The following is a 24,357-nucleotide window of genomic DNA, read 5'->3' on the forward strand; positions in this document are numbered from 1 at the left end:
TCAATCCCTTGGTCTGCCATTTTGGTGTAACAGACCCAATTAGAAGTAGTTGGAGGAGTGACAACAGGATTTTAATAGGCAAAATAAACCTCATTTCTTTTCAGGAGAATAAGCCTAAAACACAGTCTGGACCTGGTGCTTTGGGGAGACTTGTAGCCAGGTAGCCAGTTATCTAGTTTTATTGAGGTAGGTTTTAACTTTTAATGTGGTATTAACACATAGATAACAGGTGCTATTGGTCATCATACATGTCCTTCTTTTTGTTAATGTATGATCTAAAGGAATTCCGTTGTCTAAAAATGTAATAGTTACAAGAGGAGACCTTTAAAAAGTAAGGTTGCAGTTACCAGCTGCCAGCAGACATTATTTTGAGAATGGCTGGTGGCATCCAAGTCTGACACAGCTCAGAAAACTCAAGTTCTTAGCAATACAAGGACTTGTCTGAAATCACACCCACAGTGTCATCTAGTTATTTCTTTGGATGTCTAAACCATAGCTACTCCATTTTGACTTTTAATTGTAATATTCTCCTTAATAGCCAAAGCAGATGTCACCATTAATGATGTTAGTGTTTCTCTAGGTATAAGAAGATACAAGAATTTGGGCTCAAAGAATCTTCTCCTGAAAATATCTAACTATCTGAGGGCCTGTTCTGCCAGTTTTTCCCGGAGCACAGACTGCCTCATTCCTGATTTCCACTCTGAACTCCTTTCAGGGGGTGTTGAAGGTCAGCAGCTGCAGTGGCTCATGATTTAACCTTTGTAGAGGCAGACAGCAAGTGCAAATGGCAAGTGCCAATTTCCAGTCAACAGGGCCCCTTCATGGCCATAAATTTGACCATGGTTTGGGGGGCATTTCATGACCATTTCATTCCATGGTGCTAGGAATGCTCATTCCCAGGCCTGGCAAAGAGTTTTCTGATAGGCTACTCAATGTGCTATTACTGGACTAGGCCTTAGGAGTAGCCAAAAAGTCTCTGGACCACCTGTCTTACTAGTCTCTTACAGTCCAGGAAAAGATTCCCTCTTGTTGCTTCTCCTCATATCTAGAGTTACACTATTACCATCATTGATCTTACATGGAACCATATATCATCATTTTATCAGAGGCTCAGTCACACATTTGGTAATGTAAGAAACAACAATTTTGTAAAACAGGTGAAATACAAATAACACAGCTAGCAGTATTAGTGAAGTCATAAGTAAGAATTAAGCGAGCTTCTATTATGTGTGGCCCAGTATATCCCAGGTTGTCTGACTTAATCTGTTCTGTACCAATCCTTTATCTTTAAGGTATATTATATATTGGCACTGTCCATAAGGCACCCAGCCCAGTTTCCTAATGTTACTAGACTGATTATCCCTAGTATGATTTAATTGTTCCCAACATAAAGGAGCCTTTAAACTTAAATTACCATGGCCTGGTGTTAACTACATAAATCCATCCCATAATTGTGGGAGGTCTTATTCCTTGGCTGAAATTTTGCTTGTTGCTATGATTGAGCCTGAGTAATAAAGAAAAATTTATGGCCAGAGTCAGAGTGGGATCATTAATTGGCTAGGTGAGGGGATCCCACCTAGTAATATTAATAGTGGCCTCAATAGGACTATAATTACTCTCTTCTAGAAAAAATTTCCTAAGAGCCAACCAATAAGAGCCTTGGAGTAGAGAAATCCACCAAGGTAACCCAGAAGTACTAGACACAGGTAATTGGCCACAAACCCAACAACTGGATTGATTTTTAAAACTAGCATAGGATCGTGCCCATGACAGGAAAACATTTGAATCATATGCAAGGGTCCAAGAAGTCAAGAAAACATTATAAATGATCATACGAGTCAGGTCCAGGATCTTGGGCAAGCTGTCTACTTCTGATGTCGTCTTCTTCTCATCCTGGTATGAGTGTAGTTTCTCTTTTGTTGAGCGTTGTTTTAAGGTGATTTTGAGGTCAGCCACCCTCTCCATAGGCCAGTCCAGTGCAGGGGCCCTTTGTGAGTGGAAATTAATCCAGGAGTCAATTCCCTTCAGTTTCACTGTGCATGAGCTAGTTAAGAGTACCTGATAAGGGTCCTTCTGTCCAGGTTGGAGAGAGTTTTTAAATTATGTCTGTTCCAGCATGCATAATCTCCTGGTTGCAGGTCCTGGGGCATCTGATCTTCATTCAAAGATAGACTACTGAGATAGACTTGAGAAACAAACTTAGAGTGTCCTTCAATTAAACTTTACATTTATATAACATGACAGCAAGGAACTACCTGGGAGGTAAGTCTTAATAAATACAGACCCTCCATTAACAAAACCAGAATTTAATATTCACTGAAACATAATCTTTTTCTCTCTAAAATTACCCTCAATTTTACCAAATATAACCAAATTAAGAGTAGTTTGCAAAATAAGTCTGGTCTCAATAAACTTGGCCTGATGATTTATATAACTATAATTCATGATATAGACTTTTTGTGTGTGTGTGTGAAACTTTTATAAGGAGTCTCAGACTGAACTTTTAAAAAATCTCTCAGGGCTAGGAAAGTCATGCCAAGGGCTTATCACGCATTTTGCCTAATAGATCTAGGTGAATTCCTACCTTTTCAAGGTCCCCAAAATACCTTGAGATTCCTGTACCTGTTAGTAAGGTAGCTTTCCTAATTTACCTGATAAAGCTGTTGAGAACATAAGAGTTTCCAACCTCTGGAGGGAGCAGATAGAGAGAAAAGATAAATGTTTCAATTCTGCTTACAAATGTTTAATTTACTAAATTACTGTATATCATAATTAGTTTGAGGGGAAGGTTTTTCTTACACCTGGAAAATGTAGATTCAAACCAGGAAATTTTCAGATAGAAACCATAAAAATTATAACCATATTCACCAGTTCACTCAGTCCTTTTGTTAAGTTTTTATGAAGCCGTCAGGTTTTTCATTAGAATTCTTCAATTTTTTACCCAGTTCAGCATCACGGTCTGAAAGTCCGAAACTTGTATTTATCCAAAAGTCTTTTCTATAAATCTTCTTGAAGAGGAATCATTTTTTCTTTTGCAAAGGCATCAGAATAAAACCATAACTGTCTATAATGACAGAAGACTTAAGAAGGCATATTTAAAATCTGATTATAATGCAATTGACAAAGTAACTTGGTTATTGCTGTGACATACAACACTTTCAGATAATAACTAGAATTATGACTGACAACATTTTACCAGGACATGACAGAATTTTAGGAACTCCATATAATTCCTAGAACATCTATATTAGTAACATTTACCATACAATATAACCTAAGAATATTTGTTATTCATTTGACAATACTTCTCATGTAATTTAACATACAAAATGAACTTAATTAGTTTAATATTTCTCTTTGGGATGTTTCAGGAGCCCTTTGAAGCATTGCAAAGTTAGCTAGAGGTCAATGAAACTTCATTACAATTTGATTTGGGAAGCTTTATCAAAACAATATCAAAAAGGGTTTAGAACACTCAGTCAGATAGGATCATAGTCACTGTGAAACAATAGTTATTCTCTTAGCCGAAGTGACAAAAGATTTCAAAGACAAATACAGAACAGATCACTTAAAAGGTAAAGAAACTTAAAATCTGTTATCAAAGGGAGTTCAACATTTTAAGAAAACTTGTCTCTTAACAGAGAGAAAAGCCAAATTCAAGTTTAACATCAGCTTACTTTTAAAATTCACTTACCCAATTAAATTTATTTTAAACTTAGTCAATCCTGCCATCCACAAACCCTCCATCACTTTCTTTAACCTTATTAGTCTATCCCCCATTTTCTTCTCCATCCAGAACCAGCTCTATGACAGACTCACTTACTCTTCCCTTATTAAAATGTAATTCCATTCCTCATACCATCTTCACTGAAAACACATTTCCTACTGCATACTCAAATGCTTCCTTTATTATTTTTATTAGCCCTAATTACATGTTTAAATGAGTCCTCAAATCTTAATTTCTAGTGAAAACTAAGAAGTAAGCAATTATGAACTGTCTTACATTAGCACTCTGTAGATTGGTAAACATAAATACCAGTGATGATTTCTAAAATCATTTGTTTTCTTATAGAGAGCATCTCAGGGTGGCACCAAACATATTCACTAATAGTCTTAAATACCCGTAGTTTCTCTGTTTAGTAATTGATGTCTTTAATTTCTATTAAACCTAGGTACAATAAAGGTATTATACTTAATGTTGATGACTCTAAAGACATGCCTGTATTAATTAGATTAGCAAACTAAGTTTAATACCAGATATTAATTTAATACTTTAATATTTCCCACTTCACATGAACCTAAAATTAATTCTGGCCAGTTATATTCTATATTTTCCAGAACTTATATAAGCACTTAACTTCCTCTAAGCCAGTTAAGTAGAGCTCATTGACAGATTTTGATAATACCATCCAAAAGGACAGACATATATAATATATATAATGCACAGAGACATATAGCCAAACACAACCAGAAATCTCATAGCTTAACAGAACCAGAATTTCCTGTTTCACAAGGCAGAATGGGCTTCACAAATCACAACACAGAATACAAAGTATAAAACACACACAGGCCTGGCTGTCCTAATCAGACACTCCTTTAAATACCAGATTGCAGTCTCTCAGAAAACCTCCTACAGAGACACAGAACTTCAGATCCAAGTACTAACAGAGTAAACGGAAATATCTCAGGTCTTCAAAGATTTCAAAGGGAGGAAAGGAGGCCAGATTGAAAGATGAGGGGAAGGGGGGAAAAGGGGGTGGCCTTACGGACATCTCCTGCCACCTGCAGATGCCCAGGCATTACAGGACTTTTCCCTGGGCTTCCAGGAAGGGAGGACAGGAACTCGGCCCTACCAGAAACTAGATACCAGATACCAGACCAGAACCAGAATTCGAGTTCTCTGCTTACCGGAGGTGATCAGGCTCCAACCCTCGGATCAGGCTGAGGCCCTTCAACCAGACGCTGGCGTCCAGGACCAGGACAGAAATAAAAAGGGTAAGATAGGAGGCGTTGAAAATAGGGAAGGGAAAAGAGGTCAATAAAGTCTCTTGTTCCTTACCCAGTCGGGGCATTCTGGCCAGTCGTCCACGTCAGGAAGAGACCAGGGACAAAAAGGTCCCAGTTGCAGCCGCAAGGTCTGATCCGTCGGCGGGCAAGCTGGTCTCCGAGTACCCCAAGTTGTCAGGATGTCAGTCGTAGCAAAGAAGAGGCCTTGCCAGAGTAGCCATTTGTTGCAGGAAGGGGACCCCTTCCAGGGACCGAGAGTGGTCTCTTGTCTAACACTCAGAAATGAACTGTCTGAGACATACGTGCTGACAAAGCAAGAGACTTTATTGGGAAGGGGCACCCGAGTGGAGAGCAGGAGGGTTAGGGAACCCCAGAGGACTGCTCTGCCATGTGGCTCACAGTCTCGGGTGTTATGGGAATGGGGTTAGTTTCTGGGTTGTCTCTGGCCAATCATTCTTACTCGGGGCCCTTCCTGGTGGCATGCACATCATTCAGCCAAGATGGAGTCCAGCAACAAGGATTCTGGGAGGTTGGCAGGACATATGGACTGGAGTCTCCTCTCTCCTTTTGACCTTTCCTGAATTCTTCTGGTTGGTAGTAGCTTGTTAGTTCCACATTCCTTACCAGGACCTCCTGTGTAAGATACTCATGCAAGTGGTTACTATGTTGCCTGAGCAGGGAGGGTGGTTTCAGTCAGCATTTCCCCTAACACTGATAGGAAGTTTTAGTGATAGGAATATGGGGTAGTACTTAGTTAAATGCATTTAACTGGTTAAGATTATAAAGGGAATGAAAGTATAGAGGTTTGAGAAGATAGGTTGTCCTAGAGTGTAGCAGAGTGAACTTTACAGGAAACTACAATATAATAGCTTGTCTGGCAGCATTGGATACTATTTGGGATTTAGGGTGGATAACTTTAGACAAGCCCAGTCAGCATGGTTGTATAAACTTTCTCTACAAACATCACTTGCTCAGATGTAGTCACAGCATAGGATAATTGGGTTTCACAAGGTTGGTTTTTTTCAAATGAATGCTATGGAGAGAGAGAGGGACAATGAAGTTCAGCTTTTCTGCAAAGTTGTGACTAAAATGCCAGATCATAAAAAGTAGCTGAACAAGAAGGTAAATGATAATATGAAAGAGAAGAAAAAATTTTAAAATAAAAAGCATAGAGTCAGTGGATTGAATGTCCCTATGGTGTCAAAGAATAGTTCCAAGGGAGCTAGTAGGAGTGAGATTGATGCTCCAAAGGTGGCGATCAGACAGTGGGACAAAATGTGCTGTCCAGAGATTTTGAAGAAGGAGAGGCTATCGGTAATAACTACCAATAATATCCATGGTGTGAAAATGGCAATGACCAGCTGCAGTAGGGTGGAGGAGATTACTGGAGTTGAGAAGTTCAAAAAATTAAGAGACCAAGGTGCTGAGTGGACCATCTACATAGTTAAGTTGATTGTAGGAATAAACAAAGACAGTAAACCGCATGATAAAATCACCAAAGAATGATGGCAAAGAGATTCTGGAAGATGATTTAGGAGAGATATTAGGTGGTAAAGTCTGAAGACATGAGCTCAATGGACTTGGGGTTTTCAAAGTCCAAAGAAGGATAGATGGTTTGGCAGGATGAATAGGAAAGAAGAAGACAACTATTCTACCTACAAGTCCTGAGACAAATAAGAGGTGAAAGAAAAGACATCTTCCATTTGAGTGGGACAGCCAGGTTTCAGTTAGAAGAAGAAGGCAAAGCAAATGTTCAGAGAAGAGTCTGGAACACAGGAGAGTTTGCTGATGGCAAACCAGAAATCCCAGAAAGTACAGTGGAGAAATTTGAAAATTATGGGGAAGCATAGGAAATGGAGCCAGATTAGGGAGGTAGAAAGCAGTGTCAAGATATGTAACATGTGGTGATGACCTGGGAGGTTGCTGGTAACTGGAATATGGGGTGTGTTGGGAGTAGTCCCAAAAAGCTGGAGGAAGGTGAGTGACCAGAGTCATCCAGAGTATTTACCTGGGAGGTGTGGGGTCATTGTTTACTATCTCATCAGGGGTGTCTGGGGCTGGGGAATTGAAGAGGGTCTCCTTGGGGAACAGGTCATTTTAGTCAGTAGGCTGTTCAATGAGCAGAGCTGGCTGGGAAGGAGCTATTTCACTGAGAGTACTAGTTGCTGTTGAGTCCTCCAAACCCTGGTATCTCCCTTCATTGCACTGTTGTCACAACCTGAGCACCAGTGGGCTGTTGGTTGCTCCCCCAGATGGGAGGGGTAAACAGAAGGGTCATAGTCTATCTCAGGGCAGAAAGTTTTATGGCAACTGGGTAATGAGGCCAGGTGAGAAGCTAGAGCCACTAGTTTCTCTTCTTCTGAAGAGGTACAGGAGATTTTAAGTGTTTTCTTGTCACCAGGAATTCTAGCCTTTAACCAACAAGTTTCCTTTGCTCCATTTTGTCCCATTACCCAAATTTTGTCTCTTTGGACTCCAGAAAAGTTCTCTTCTTCCCTAACCATTATTTTAACAAATGATACAAGATAGGTATAATTGAACTGTCTTCATGCAACATTTCAAAAAAACTCCAATGATATTTGAAACTTCAGATAACTACTGTTCCCTTATCACCTTTGTTCCCATTCCCATCAAAACAAAACAAAATATAGGTAGAGAAAGACACATGACAGATAGATAGATAGATAGATAGATACATAGATAGATAGATAGATAGGTAGATAGATAGAAAGGATAGGCAGACTAACAGGTGGATAGACAGATGGATGATAGCTAATAGATGAACGAGAAAAGAGAAGGAAAGGAAAGGAAGAGAACAGAAAAGAGAAGAGGAGAGGAAAGGAGGGGAGGGGAGGGGAGAGGAGAGGTAGGAGAAGAGATAAGATTTGGGTAACCCTTTGAGGGCTAAAAAAATGTGGTATTCTTTGGACTAATCCAGTCTTACAGTCTTGTGAAAAGGATAATCTTATTTAGAAATCTAATTAGCAAAATGAAAGCTAATTTCCAAATTCCTCAACTTCTACATCCAAAAAATTAGTACAACTTCCAGACTAATGTAGATTTGAAGTAGGAAAGGCCTAAAGGAACAGTTAGAAGGCCACTTTGGTATTGTCTTCCTAACCTCCGAATCAGAACTGTTCTTAAAATCCCTGGGGTAAAAGAATCAGTTCAGAGGCAAAGCCAGAGAGTTTTGTCCAAAGATCTGCTATAAATAGAACATGAACCCTGATCTTGCCAGGGAAACAAGATTCTTAAATCAGGGTTAATCTCACTATTATGATGAGACACTGTCATTGTCTCTCAAGAAGGATCAGTCAGTGGCTTATGGCAGCTCAAGAAGGGAATCAGGAGCAGTTCCAAGGGCCACGCCTAAGGCCACTTAAAATTCCCATAGTGATTTGATCCCCTCCGTGGCCCAAAAAACTTCCCCTATTCTCCCTTTAAATAAGCACTGTGGTTTTATTCTTGGTTATAGAACCTATAGGACATTCCAGAGACTCAGATGAGAAAGTAGACATATCCTGGACCAAAAGTTCTCACACTTTGATGTACATGTGAATTCCCCAGTGAGAAGAAACATCATAACTGTAAGCTCCTAGCACCCAACCCTTAAGGTTGATGATTTCAACCTTACCTCACTTCATCTTCATGTGCAATCTCTGGGGAAGATGGTTTTTTTACATTCCTATTTTACAAATGAAGAAACTGAAGCTGAAGGAAGTTAAGTAGCTTCGCCAAGTCACTCCATTAATATATGGTAAGGCAGGTTTTATGTGCAGGATGTCCGATGCCAGATCCTGTGTTGTTTGTATCAACTCCATGAACACCACCCTGTCCACTTATAACCACAGTGTGGGTCCTGAAATTCAGAAGAAAAGGGGTTATTTTTAAAGTTGGGTGGACTTCTTCCCACAAATCTAAGTTGCTTTCTTATTAAACACCAAGTGCGCGCACGCGCAAACACACACACACACATACACACACACACACACACACACAACTATTTTGCACTTTTTAAAGCTGGCATGGCAGTTATCCAAAAAACATGGGAACACGAGAATTCCCTGGTGGTCCAGTGGTTAGGACTCGGTGCTTTCACTGCCGGGGTCCTGAGTTCAATCCCTGGCTGGGGAACTAAGATCCCTCAAGCACACGGTGCAGCCAAAAAATTTTTTTTAAAAAAATGGGAACTTGTTTAAAATTCTACAGTATTTCAAAGAAAGTAAAATTACCCCCCAAAAAGTGTGAGAATTATTCCTCCCAAGCACAGAATTATTTATGTAGCTACCACAAGTTTTAAAACAATGCTGATGTATGGTGCCATTTGTTCCATTAAAAAGAGAGAGAGAGAGAACTCTCCTGACCTTTTCAGGTTGATTGTTCCTTGATTAGTCAATCCAAAGTAAGCATTCCAGGCATTGTTGTACAACAGCTCCATTCTGTATTCCAAAATATTTATATAGTATGACACACTTGAGCTATATTTACTTATGGCAGTTAGGTTTTGAACCACTTTTGGGTACACAGAGAACTGTAATCTAGCCAGCATTCCACTTAGGCTTTTTCAGAACTCTCCACCCCTCCAGCCTCCTCTCAAATGTTTCTGTCATCCCTTTTCCTCTCCTTTCTACCAGCCGCCAGCATTTTCATCCCCATCCAATTGTACTCTAGCTATCAACCACCTTATTTCACTTAGTCTACTTCTTTAATGTGTCTTCTATAGATCTCCCTTCCAATGTGAATAAGAATTCTTTATGCTTTCTTCACACACCTCTCACACTGACTGTCCTGTTTTCCAAAATCTTTACTTAATAATCTCTCCTAACCTCAGGTGAAGGTCATCTGATTTCCTCACTATCTGCCATCCCTCTTCATGGTTGACTGTAGACCTAAAGGATCCTCCCCAATTGCTTTAGAATCAGGATCCATGTCTTCTTTCATACCCAGTCCTCCATCAACATCCTTGGCTCTTCCTCTGCACTTGGGAAGATCCATACCTATTGATGACCCTGTTAGGACAATGGCCTCCCTCCTCCATAATCCCAGCAAATTCTGTCTTCACTCCATCTCAACCACCTTTCAATATAGTCAAACCTTAGCTTTCTTTTATTTTTTAAAATCAATTATTTATTTATTTTTGCTGCACTGGGTCTGCATTGCTCTGCGTAGGCTTTCTCTAGTTGTGGCAAGTGGAGGTTACTCTTCATTGTGGTGCACGGGCTTCTCATTGCAGTGGCTTCTCTAGTTGTGGAGCACGGGTTCTAGGCACATGGGCTTCAGTAGTTGCAGCATGCAGGCTCAGTAGTTGCGGCACACAGGCTCTAGGGCATGTGGGCTTCAGTAGTTGTGGTGTGTGGGCTCAGTAGTTGCAGCACGTGGACTCTAGGGCATGTGGGCTTCAGTAGTTGTGGCTCGCAGGCTCTAGAGCACAGGTTCTAGAGTGCAGGCTCAGTAGTTGTGGTGCACGAGCTTAGTTTCTCCACGGCATGTGGGATCTTCCTGGACCAGGGATTGAACCCATGTCCTCTGCTTTGGCAGGAGGATTCTTAACCACTGTACCAGCAGGGAAGTCCCAAACCTTAGCTTTCTTTATCATTCATACTACCCCATTTCTAAGCTCTTAAACTGAAATTTAATTCACCCTTTAAGACCATAACCTGCCATCTCCCCAACTTTCCTATTCTTTCAACCACTGCCCTTTGATCTTCATAATGGCCCCAAATCCCATAATCTATTTCAGTTCAGCTTGATTTGCTTTCCTATCCAGCCTTGTCCAACAGTCAGATAATTCACTACCTCCCTAGAATCTCTGCCCTTTGGTCTCCTACCCTTCCCACTTTGTCAGTCACTATCTCTCTTTCCCCTTGTTTACCAAACTATCTCTGTCTATTGCCTCCATTTCTTCACCTACTTACTCCTTAATTCTATAAAATCTGGCTTCAATACAAATTGTTACGCTGGTGCTACTTTCTTCCCATTTCTCTGGAGTTCATCTAACCAACTCATCACCAAATTGAGACTTTTGCTCATTTTTCATATCCTTGCTCATTCTACAGCATTTGACATTGTTGGCTGGGTAAATATCTCTTCCTTCTAGTTCTAGCTCTCTCTCCTCTTCTGAGACATGATGTTATCCTGCTTCCCTTCCTCCTTCTACCTGCACCTTATATGTCTTCTTCTGAGCCCTTCTCCTCTTCCCCTCACTCTGCAGAGCTTGGTGTTTCTCTAGATGTATCTTCATGTTATTTTCACCCTATTTCTTCATATATGGATCTAATCTATCCTTCATTTCCTCATGCAGTAAGACTTCAAGTTTTGCCTCTTTCTAGAACAGGTTCTGGCACATAGTAAGTCTTCAATAGTGATGAGATGAATTAAATGTGAGAACATGAGCAAACCAATCAATCTCTCTGGATCTCAGTTTCATGGTGTTGTTATGTGAACTGAATGTTACAATATATAAAAAAACTTATCTAGGGGCTAGAAAATAACAGGCATAAGGATACAAGATTAATATACAGAATTCTGTTGCATTTATTTACACTAACAATGAAATATCAGAAAGAGGAAGTAAAAAAAAATTCTGCTTCAAATCACATAAAAAAAAAAAAAACCTAGGAATAAACCTAACCAAGGAGGTGAAAGACCTATACACTGAAAACTATAAAATATTGATAAAGGAAATTGAAGATGATTCAAAGAAATGAAAAGACATCCCATGCTCTTGAATTAGAAGAATTAATATTTTTAAAATGGCCATACTACCCAAAGCAATCTACAGATTTAAAGCAATCCCTATGAAAATATTCATGACATTTTTCACAGAACTAGAACAAATAATCTGAAAATTTATATGGAAGCAGAAAAGACCCAGAATTGCCAAAGTAGTCTTGAGGAAAAAGAACAAAGCTGGAAGCATAAACCAACCAGACTTCAGACGATACTGCAAAGCTACAGTAATCAAAACAGCGTGGTATTGGCACAAAAACAGACATATAGATCAATGGAACAGAATAGAGAGCCCAGAAATAAACCCATACACCTACACTCAATTAACATACAACAAAGGAGGCAGAAATATACAATGGAGAAAAGACAGTCTCTTCAGCAAGTGGTGTTGTGAAGGACAGCCTCATGTAAATCAAATGAAATTAGGACACTCCCTCACACCATATACAAAGATAAACTCTAAACAGTTTAAAGACATAAATATAGGACATGACACCATAAAACTCCTAGAGAGAACACAGGCAAAACATTTTCAGGCATAAATCGCAGCAATATTTTCTTCTCCCCAGGCAAAAAAAAAAAAAAAAAAAAGAAAGCAAAAATAAACAAAAGAGACCTAATCAAACTTAAAAGCTTTTTCACAGCAAAGGAAACCATCAGCAAAATGAAAGGACAGCCTACAGAAGGGGAGAAAATATTTCCAAATGATGCAACCAGCAATGGCTTAATTTCCAAAATATACAAACAGCTCATACAACTCAATATCCAAAAAACAAACAACCCAATAAAAAAATGGGCAGAAGACCTAAATAGACATTTCTCCAAAGAAGACATACAGATGGCCAACAAGCACATGAAAATATGTTCAACATTGCTAATTATTAGAGAAATGTAAATCAAAACCACAATGAGGGCCTTCCCTGGTGGCACAGTTGTTAAGAATCCACCTGCCAATGCAGGCACACGGGTTCTATCCCTGATCCGGGAAGATCCCACATGCTGCAGAGCAAATAAGCCCATGCACCACAACTACTGATCCTGTGTTCTAGAGCCCATGAGTCACAACTACTGAGCCTGTGTGCCACAACTACCTAAGCCCATGCACCTAGAGCCCGTGCTCCAAAACAAACAAAAGCCTTCACAATGAGAAGCCCACACACCTAATTGGAATTCTGGCTAGATTACAGTTCTCTGTGTACCCAAAAGTGGTTCAAAACCTAACTGCCATAAGTAATAAATGCTGGAGAGGGTGTGGAGAAAAGGGAACCCTCCTACACTGTTTGTGGGAATGTAAATTGGTGCAGCCATTATGGAAAACAACATGGAGGTTCCTTAAAAAACTAAAAACAGAGCTACCATATGATCCAGCAATCCCACTCCTGGTCATATATCTGGAAAAGATGAAAACTCTAATTTGAAAAGTTACTTGCACCCCAATGTTCACAGCAGCACTATTTACAATAGCCAAGACATGGAAGCAACCCAAATGCCCATTAACAGATGACTGGTTTAAGAAGATGTGGTATATATATGCAATGGAATATTATTCAGCCATAAAAAAGAATGAAATATTGCCATTTGCAGCAACAAGGATAGACCTAGAGAATATCATACTAAGTGAAGTAAGTCGTACAGAGAAAGATAAATATTATATGATATCACTTATATGTGGAATCTAAAAATAATACAAATGAATCATATACAAAATAGAAACAGACTTACAGACATAGAAAACAACTTTATGATTACCAAAGGGGCATGCAGAAGGATAAATTAGGAGTATGGGATTAACAGATACAAACTACTATACACAAAATAATAATAAAGAAGATTTACTGTGTAACACAAGGAACAATATTCAATATCCTGTAATAACCTGTAATGGAAAATAATCTGGGAAAAAAATATATATGTAACTGAATCACTTTGTTGTATACCTGAAACTGACAGAATGTTGTAAATCGAGTAACTTCAATTTAAAAAAAAAGAAAAATTTAAAAAGAAAATAATAGGCATATAGTATAATATAAACAGCTAATGTGTTCTCTATTTCCCATGTAAATGACTCCCAGACCTAAATCTGTAAATTATACTCACACCAGAACTCCAGATGCAAATGTACATATCTCCTTTGATAGCCAGGTGGCCCTTCGATCTCAACAATTTGAAACTACCCCATCTTCTATTCCAAACCAGTTCCTCTCCCTCTCTTCCCTATTTCTATAATAATGCTACCATCTCCCAGTTACTGAAGCTTCAAACCAAATAAATCATCTTTAATTCTTTTACTTCCCATATCCTACTACCAAGTCCAAAAACGATTTCCACAATGTCCTTCAATGTTCTTTCTATTCCCACTGCCAAGTCTCTCACAAGACCTGTACTGGCTCTTGTTGAAAGCTCCACAATAGCTTCTTTAGTAGTCTATTCACCTTCATTCTTCCCATTTCAATCCCAAAAAGTCCACTTTCCTATAAAAATCCCTAATCACCCCATTTCCCTGTTCAAAAGTCTATAATAGATCCCTCATGCTTACCAAGTGAAGCAGACTCATTAGCCTGGCAAACAGAGCCTTGCACATATGACCAAACTTGTTACTAAATATTTTTTTAATGCACCCTACGTTTCTCACCTTTATGTCTTTACTCATGCGCTTCCTTTTGCCTATAGGGCTTTCATCCCCGACTATAGCTGCTGAAATCTGACCAGCCTTTAAAATGTGGCTCAGATCTTTTGGGAAGTCTTCCCTGATCTTTTGAGTTGGATTTGATGGTTCTTTTTTCAGTACTTCCTCAATGGTTTTATTTTTGTGACTATTACTTTATTCTATTGTAATTAAGGGCTTATATATCTTCCTTTTCTGCTATGTAATAAGCTCCTTGAAGACAGGGATCATGCCTTATTTTTATATCTCACAAAAAACTAGCAAAATTCTAGCTTAGCCATAAAAAAGAATGAAATAATGCCATTTGCAGCAACATGGATGGACTTGGTGATTATCATACTAAGTAAAGTAAGTCAGACAGAGAAAAACAAATATCATATGATATCACTTATATGTGGAATCTAAAATAAAAAAGATACAGACTTATATACAAGACAGAAATAGACCCACAGACATAGAAAACTTATGGTTACCAAAGGGGAAAGTTGGTGGGGGAGGGAGTTTGGGATTAACATGTATTATACACTCCAATATAGAAAACAGATAACCAACAAGGACCTTCTGTACAGCACAGGGAACTATACTCAATATTTTGTAATAAGCTATAAGGAAAAAGAATATATATATATATATGTATATATATATATATATACACACATACATCTGAATCACTGTGCTTTACACCTGAAACTAACACAACATTGTAAATCAACTATACTCCAATTTAAAAAAAAAGAAATGCCTGTCTTTAAATATCTATTAAATTCACATGTATATACCTTTAAGAAATCACACATTGGAATTTAATATTTTTGAAACTGAATATTATCATCATTTCTGTGTAGACAAAATGTAGCTTTCATGGCTTCTTGGTGACATATCTCTTAGGAATTGACAGAAAGGCCTTAAAAGACAGATATTTATCATAGCTGTGAGATTTCTCCTCCGTCTCACTCTGGCCTTGCACTCAAATTATAGTGATGGCTGAGCTTATAGGTTAAATTATCAACTTAGAGAAAAATAATTGTTTTAATCTTCTTTCCCGGTTAAAAAGACAAGAAAATATTCACCCCTATGAAGAGCCTAATGTATGGAGAGATGAAGAATGTGTCAATTCAGAAACAGCAATAGCAGGGATAATCTATCAAGGCTTCAGAATGCTTCATAAAACCCACCACGGACTTAGTCCTTGCGGTTAGCAAATCCCAGAAGCTACATGATGCAGCAGAAGGGCTTTAGACTTATCCCAGATCAGCCACTGATAGGCTATGAGACCTTGTCAAAGTCACTGCTTGTTTTTGGCCTCAATTTCCCCATCTATAAAATAAGGAGGTTAACACACTGGGTAATCTCCAAGGTTCTTTCCATCCCAGACTTTCTCTGCCCCTGAGGGATAAGATGCCTCTTCTCTGCAGCCATCTGAAACAATACAGCAAAGGAGCAAAGAATCTGAGCACTAGAGTCACATCTAGCAGGGATCTAAATCCTGCCTTGGCACCTCCATCTGTGAACATCAAGGAAAATACACAACCTCTCTGTTCCCAGTTTCATCATCTGTAGGAAGGCTATGATGGTAATAATAGTAACTATTGGGGAATTCCCCAGTGGTCCAGTGGTTAGGACTCTGTGCTTTCACTGCTGAGGGCACAGGTTCCATCCCTGGTCAGGGAACTAAGATCCCACAAGCTGTGCGGCACAGCCAAATAATAATAATAAAAATAATAGTAACTCTTTCATAGGTTATTTTAAGGATTAAAAGAGATGTGTAAATTGCTTAGCACAATGTCTGGCACATGGCAAGTGTTTGATGAATTTAGTGACTGTTAAGTTAAATGGGGTCTATTTTCAAAAGTAGTAAATGTATCCTGAGAACACGAAGTGAACCACCTTCCACAGGTATATGCCCAAGTGTGTCCTCAGGCAGCCAGGAAGTGGCCCTGAACTCCTGAAGGCAGAGGTTATAAACTGGTAGCCTACAAGTATTTGCCCCACAAGTATATTTTCTTGATATAAATAGTGCTGTTGTTGTCATTATTTAATGGAATTAGTTGCCAACATTTAAAAATCAGGTTTTCTCATTTCTGGCTTCTTTTGAAAAATTGAAGTATCTGGCAATAGTGAACTTTCATTCCTGCACAGTTTCTATAACTAGAGCTTCTCCCTATTGTTCTCCACCCAGCCTGTTCCACTCATTTATACTAGATGCCTCACCCCTCTAGGCATTTCAGTTTTGATCCCTGTCCTAGGGGATGAGGACAGCTGTTCATCTCCATTAAAGAAAGCTCACACTTTTCCCACCACATGCAGAAAGTCTAAGAAAGAACCAACACACAGAGAGAAGTGGAGCTGAAACATGAAGTCAGAGGGAGCCCTAATTACATAATTTGATCCCTAGATTCAGCTCTTCCTGAAATCCATTCATCCTTAGACTTCCCAGTTAAATGAGTCACTGAATTCCCTTTTTTAACTGAGGTAGCTTTATTTGGGTTTTTGTCCCTTGCAACCAAGAGACATAACCAATTCCATGACTAGGGTGGCCAACTCATCTTTGTTTTCTCACTGGAAGTCCCACATCCCTGGAAACCTCTCAGTTTCAGGCAAACTGGGATGGCTGATCAACCTATTCACGGCAGAGTTATGATTCAAAATCATTCAAAGTTGTTATCAAAGCCTATGCTCTCTACCTCTTCACATTTCTTTCCATTCCAAAATTCACTATTATATTATCAAAAAATGGACCAGATCTTTATTTCTAATACCATTCTCCTACAAAATGAACCATGGCTCCTTGGAGAAATGGCCGATTCTAAGGCTGGAGCAGACAATATACAAGATAGCCTGGAGCATCTTCTAGTACTAGAAAGCAAGGAAGTGCTCAAAAAACAAAAATGATGGGCACATATCAAAGAGACACAGGAATCAACTGAAAGAGTTCCCAATGGCCAAATCTGGAACAGTTTGAGCAACAAAATAAATAACAAAGTATTTTATTATAACCCAAAGTATAAAATAAATATTAATGCATTCATACTGATATAAATAAATGATTGAATTAATAAATAAGAAGAGACAGGGGGTGTGGGTTCGATCCCTGGTTGGGGAACTAAGATCCCACATGGTGTGCGGTGCAGCCAAAAGAAAAAAAGAAGAAGAGACAAATCTTTACAGAAGAATTCATGATGATACTCCCCCTTCCAAGAGGTGAAACTTAATTTTCCACCCCATTACTCCCTTGAGAGTAGGTTGGCCATAGTGACTGGCTTCCAAAAAGTAGAGTATGGAAAAGGAGGAAAAAGTAACTTTGCAGTAGAGAAACCTGACCACCTTGGCAACGTTAACAACATGATGAGTCATGCTGATAGTATGTAACCTTGATATGACGTAAAAAGAATGGCACTACACCTCCGTGGTCTTCTTCCACAAAACCCTTGTCTAACCATGAGAAAAATATTGAAGAAATCCAAATTGAGGGACATTCTACAAAAAAACCTGACTAGCACTTCTAAAACTGTCAATGCCATCAAAGACAAGAAAAGTCTGAGAAACTGTCACAGACCAGAGGAGGCTAGGGAGACATATTAACTAAACATAATGTGATATCCTAGGTGGGATCCCAGAACAAAGAAAAGGACATTAGAGAAAAAAAATTGGTGAAATTTGAATGAAGTATTAAGCTTAGTTAATAATAATGTACCAATGTTTATTTCTAACTTGTGACAAATGTACATAGTGAAATGAGATGTTAACAGTAGAGGATACTGATACCAAGCAGGGCCCTGTGGGGCTCCTGGGCACAAAGTCTTTCTGTGTCCCCCATTTCTTTGATTATGGGAAACAGCCTTCATTCAGCCCCTATGACTTTCCCTGAATTCCAATGGGCAGATCCAAGCAGTTGTTAATTAGGGAAGGGAGGGGATGCCAGACCAGGGAGAAACAAACAGTTGAGAGCAGCCCTGGGGCAAGGTCCTGTTTCCCCAACAACAGATACACAACAATATCTTTGAGCTATTTTGCAGATACTGAAACCCCCTCCAGGTGGGAAAAGTTAACAATTAACGATGGTATGCTGCACACAAGCATGCAGACCCCCGACCAGTTGGACCTGAAGGTTGATGCTGTTGACTCCTACTTACCTCACCACCACCCATCAGAAGAATGTCCATGAGCTGATCATGTCCTCTTTGAACAATGACTATAAAACTTCTCACTATCTTCTCCAAGTGGGGACACATAGTTTTTCGAGGCAGAAGGCTGCTGTGTCCCCATGTGCCTGGCAAAGTAATAAAGCTATCATTTTCTACTTCACCCAAAACTCCGTCTCTGAGATATGATTCAGCACCGGTGTACAGAGAAGTTGAGCTTTCAGCATCAATACTGGGTGAGGTGTATACGGGAGTTTCTGTACTATCTGTGCAACTCTTCTGTAAATCTAAAACGATTAAAAATTTTTAAATTATCTTTAAAATAATAGACCAGTTCATATTCTAAAGGAAAGCCTCACTATGAAGAAAGATATGGCTTCAACCATTTCAAAAACTTAACATAAAAAATACACTTTAGAAAAGATGGATTTTACGTATCTTATACATTTTCTATATAAAGTAACAAGCAGTCTAGTGTCATCTGTCTGGACAACTTTTCCCAGTATAATTGCAAGTTAGTTGTACTGCTGCCAAAATATTGGCTCCCTGTACCCCGATGCCAAAATGAGATACGGAGACAGGGTTTTGGAGGAGAAAGAAAGGGTGGCATTAATCTTTGCCAGGCGAAGAGGGGAACACAGCAGGCTAGTGCCTTAAGAACTGTGCCCACTCCCTGGGGAATAGGGAGAGGTCTTATAGGCGGGTCTTACAGTGGTCAGGGGTATGCAATAAGGATCAGGGCAGTAACAGTCCTGCATTCTTCTTTCTTCTGTAGAGTTTCAAAAGGGTGGGGCTGCTGACAACATTACAGTGTGTGCAGGTCTCAGGTGGACCTTCTCTGGTCCCTTTAATCTTGCCTCAGGTGGTTTCCTGGCTGCTCCTCCCTTGATTAGCAACTGTTCTTGAATCTGCCCTTTGGAACTCAGGGAAGGTCATGGAGGCTGGAGTCTTGCCTACAAGAAATGGGAGATTAAAAAAGCCTCCGTGCCTGGGAACCCCACAGGGACCTGCTCAGCATCAGTACCATAAGACTTGATTGACCTACTTAGAATTTTCGTTCTTCTAATCATTCATTAAACTTACAAACTAAATTAATGCTTGTTCTTACATGTCTTGGCAGAACAAATTAATACTATCTGAACAAATTAATAACCTTGGCTCCTAACTCCTGTGATTTTGGCAGGTTATACTTTCAGTTTCTAAAGGCCATACACAGAAGAGTCCTGAGGTAGGGATCCTGCCTATACACATACGGAGTTATTCTTTTTTTTTTTTTAACATCTTTATTGGAGTATAATTGCTTTACAATGGTGTGTTAGTCTGCTTTATAACAAAGTGAATCAGCTATATATATGTATGTATGTATATATATATTCCCATATCTCCTCCCTCTTGCGTCTCTCTCCCACCCTCCCTATCCCACCCCTCTAGGTGGTCACAAAGCACCGAGCTGATCTCCCTGTGCTATGTGGCTGCTTCCCACTAGCTATCTATTTTACATTTGGTAGTGTATATATGTCCATGCCACTCCCTCACAGAGTTATTCTGAACGAGTGTTAGAAGAATACCCTAGAGGAAGAGCAGACCTCATCATACATTCTTGTCAAAGCCATGAGAAGCTGGCCCAGTGCCCTAATAAGAGATTTAGATGGAAACATGAAACACAAATCCTCACAGTGTGGAAGCAACTCATTCACTCAACAACACTTTTCTTAACACCTGAGCTAAGAATACAGAAATGACGGACACTGAAGGGTTTCCATTCTACCTTCAGGGGCAAAATAGCAACATGTTAAATAGGAGGTGTAGAGATGTTAAACGGATGAAATTGAGTTTTTGAAATATGTAATTGGGTATTCAACTAGCACATCAGAAGCAGTGAGTAGTAGGAGTAAATACACATTTCATGAATAAACACTGGTCACATGTCTCCCACTGATTGCCTCTTCTGAGCCCAGCAAAATTTGCAGAAAGATTAGGACACAGTCCATGCCCTCAAGGCACTTGCTGTCTGGTAACTGGGATAAAGGAAGTATACCATTAGTTACAAGCACAAAGTAGAAGTTAATATGTCCCCCAAGAAAAGTACAAAGTGCTCCTGGAGGTCAAAGACGACGGCATTAAATCTAGTTACAAATAGGGAAGTAGATAGCATTTTGAGATAGGCTTAAATTGTGGTACAAACTAGACAGGTTTGAATGGGGGTATTACAGGCAAATATACAACCTCAGCAAAATCACTCAAGCTTTCCTCTTTACCTAGGCTATATGTGAGTCTTGGGAAATGTGGCTTTATAAAGGAACCAAGAGAGATGCTAAGTCTAGAGGGAAGAGTAGGACAAATCTCCCCTCAGAATGCTTATCAGCTGTAAGGGGGAAAATCACAACTATACTGTGGAGAAATCATATAACACTTTAATCAAATGATCAATATTAACATGCCCAAAGAGGAGCAGACAGATATCACATGACTCCAAATGCCATACGCTGAGAAGGACATATTTCTTTTGTAGTTTTCTAGTCAGACATCTCATTTCCTCATGAAGAAATCTGAATCTAATCTTGAAGAAACATCACACAAATCCAAACTGAGGAATATAATATAAAATAACCGGTCCATGTTCTTCAAATATGTCAATGTCATAAAAGACAAAGAAAGGTGAGGAATTCTTCCAGGTTAAAGGAAACTAAAGAGACAACATGACTAAATACAGTACATGATCTTGGACTGGATCCTGAACTGGAGGGGGGAAATGCTAGAAAAGGACAATGGACAATTGAACTGCATACTGTACATTGTTTAAAGTATTATATCCATGTTAAATTTCCTGAATTTAATAACTCTACTGTAGGAACATAAGAGAACATCCATGTTTTTAGGAAAAATGCACTGAAGATTAAGGGAGTAAATGGGGATGATGTATGCCACCTACCCACAAATGATTCAGAAAAAAATATGTACATAGATACAGAAAGAGAGAAAGTGAGTAATAAAACAAATGTAGCAAAATGTTAAAAATTCGTGACTACAAGTAAAGGATATAGGGTCAGGGGAGTTCTTGGCATCATTCTTGCACTTTTCTGTAGTTTGAAATTATTTCAAAATAAAAACTCTTTTAAAAACCCTATAAAACATTAAAGTCAAAATTATTTTCATGCATAAAAGTTTCACAACCAATTTCTTTTAAGATATAAGCTTTTTGGGCTTCCCTGGTGGCGCAGTGGTTGAGAGTCCGCCTGCCGATGCAGGGGACACGGGTTCGTGCCCCAGTCCGGGAAGATCCCACATGCCGCGGGGCGGCTGGGCCGGTAAGCCACGGCCACTGAGTTTGCACGTCCGGAGCCTCTGCTCCACAACGGGAGAGGCCACAACAGTGAGAGGCCCGCATACCACAAAAAAAAAAAAAAAAAAAAAAAAAGATATAAGCTTTTTACAAAAGTATAAATTACTATTTATAGTACTTGAAACTTTAGGATCTTCTATTTCTCTTAATATTGTCTTATTTAAACATTTCCATGTATCAACTTGGTTACATTTCAATCATTTTTAGTAACTATATATTCACTATGATATAATCATTCTTCTATTGAACATTTCTGTCATCTCCAATTTTCTCAATTACAGTATCACTGCTATGAACATAGCTATAAAAATTATTTCCTTTGGGAATATTTCCTAGGGATTTTAGAATAATTCTGTAGAAGAAGATCAAAAAGAAGACTATACCATTTTAGATGTCAAACTTATATGGATTGAGATCCACTCATACCAGAGGACATTTTCCGTACTTTTGAATATGGAGGCAGTTCTGAAAATTACTCATCAACACACTGGTACCATTGCCAGACAACAGCTCTCTCTCACACACACACCATTCACCAAGTCTGAAGAGCAAACAAAAAGAGAAAGAAAAGGATACTCAAGGAGCCAAGTTGACAGACTATCGCTGTGTTGATTTACCACCAACTCGGCTGGAAAGCTTTTCTAGTTAACACAAAGCACAGCAGACCAAACTTGCCCATGCTCAGATGCACTGGTTTTAGTCAATATGTCTTATTCTTACAAAACTTCCAAGGTTTTAATATAGAAACTGCTGAGTTTAAAAAAACCCCAAAAAAACCATGTACTTTGACTCTAAATGTGTCTGGGGAGCTTGAGCATCAAACAACTGAAGAATAATCTTGTATGTAATGATAATTATTATGTCAGGCTAAAGACCAACTTCAGTGATGATTGTAAACAAGGAACACCAATTAGCAATTTCATCAGTTAGGATCTGGTCTGTAAAAGGATAAGAAGAGCATGGGACTTTGTGAAAACCCTATTCTGTCTTTAAGGAAGTATGCACATACATACACACTAAGGTGTATCTTTGCTGAGAAATATAAAATGTATGGATACATATAAAATGTAAGTACTTGATTCTTACCAATACACACTAATGAACAAGGGTAAAGTTTTCAAAGAGTTGCCTAGCACAAGGGAATGTTCAGGAGTGATGGAAATGATCTATATCACAGGATCTAAATGATCTATATGGCTTTGAAATTGGTTACATTACATTTGATGAAATTCCCAGACTATTAAGACCTGTAAATTACTCCCTGTAACATATGTCTCAAAAATGCAATAGAGGGACTTCCCTGGTGGCGCAGAGGTTAAGAATCTGCCTGCCAATGCAGGGAACACGGATTCGAGCCCTAGTCTGGGAAGATCCCACATTGCCGCGGAGCAACAAAGCCCGTGAGCCACAACTACTGAGCCTGTGCTCTAGAGCCCATGAGCCACAAATACTGAGCCCACGCACCACAACTACTGAAGCCCATGCACCTAGAGCCCGTGCTCCACAACAAGAGAAGCCACTGCCATGAGAAGCCTGCGCACCTCAACGAAGAGTAGCCCCCGCTCGCCACAACTAGAGAAAGCCCACGCACAGCAACAAAGACCCAACGCAGCCAAAAATAAATAAATAAATTTTAAAAAATGCAATAGAAAGCACACCAAATCAGCAGACCCACTCTGTCACTAACTAGTTCTATGTGCTTAAGCAAGTCATATAACCTCAGCTTCCTTATCTGAAAAACAAGGGGATTGTGTTTAATCATCTCTTTAACACAATCCCTAAATTCTTTACCAGCTTTAAAAGTCTAACTGACAATTTTTAAAGTTGCAACAAACTTACGGAAATTAATAATCTGATTTAGGACTTTGACAATTTTAACTTTACAAGTTTCAAGTACATTAACACATGAATACATTATCAACATAAACAGAAGTTATGGCCCTTTTCTCATAATCCTAGAGGGGACTTGTCCTGCCAGGTTTCAGTGTGTTCTTCTAGGTTTTTTCATTGCTATTGCTGCAGAGGCAGTATGGCTCTCTGGCTAAGCATGAAGACTGTGGACTCGTGCTGCCAGGTCCACAGCCCAGCAGCACCACTAGCCAAGGTAGACCTTGTTGAAGTCATCCAAAATCCCTGTGCTTCAGTTTCCCCACCTAAAAAGAGCGGCAAAAATGGCAACCATTCATGAGGTTATTGTGAGAATAACACATGACACACATAAAACCCTTAGAACAGAGCCTGGCACCCAGGAATTGTCACTCATTAGTGATAAACTCTTCACTGTTTCATAATAAAATATCTACGCTTGCTTCTTTCAATGCAGTTGAAGAATAAGTAATTGAAACACTTACTGTAACTCAAAGTCACTCAAAACACTACATTAAATACAAAGGCACTCAGGGAAATAGGTCTCTTGGAATACTTAATCATTGGTATTGAGCCAAAAAATTTCTTCAGTATCATTCAGTACA

The 24,357-nt window shown here is 39.2% G+C and overlaps 1 long non-coding RNA gene across 2 annotated transcripts in view; it reads right to left on the reverse strand.

Moving 5' to 3' along the window:
• Window positions 1–500: 500 nt before the first annotated feature.
• The window catches only part of LOC137223409 (uncharacterized), a 46,757-nt gene continuing 22,900 nt past the window's right edge, over window positions 501–24,357 (reverse strand). The window contains exons 4-5 of one of the 2 annotated variants that reach the window (XR_010942859.1): window positions 5,060–8,866; window positions 501–4,962 (exon numbers count right to left, since the gene is read on the reverse strand). This is a non-coding gene — a long non-coding RNA (uncharacterized lncRNA). Of the gene's footprint in view, window positions 8,867–24,357 lie in introns of both variants that reach the window. The other variant, XR_010942858.1, reaches the window with a different exon arrangement.

The sequence above is a fragment of the Pseudorca crassidens genome, chromosome 4 (assembly GCF_039906515.1).
Source record: "Pseudorca crassidens isolate mPseCra1 chromosome 4, mPseCra1.hap1, whole genome shotgun sequence".
NCBI lineage: Eukaryota > Metazoa > Chordata > Mammalia > Artiodactyla > Delphinidae > Pseudorca > Pseudorca crassidens.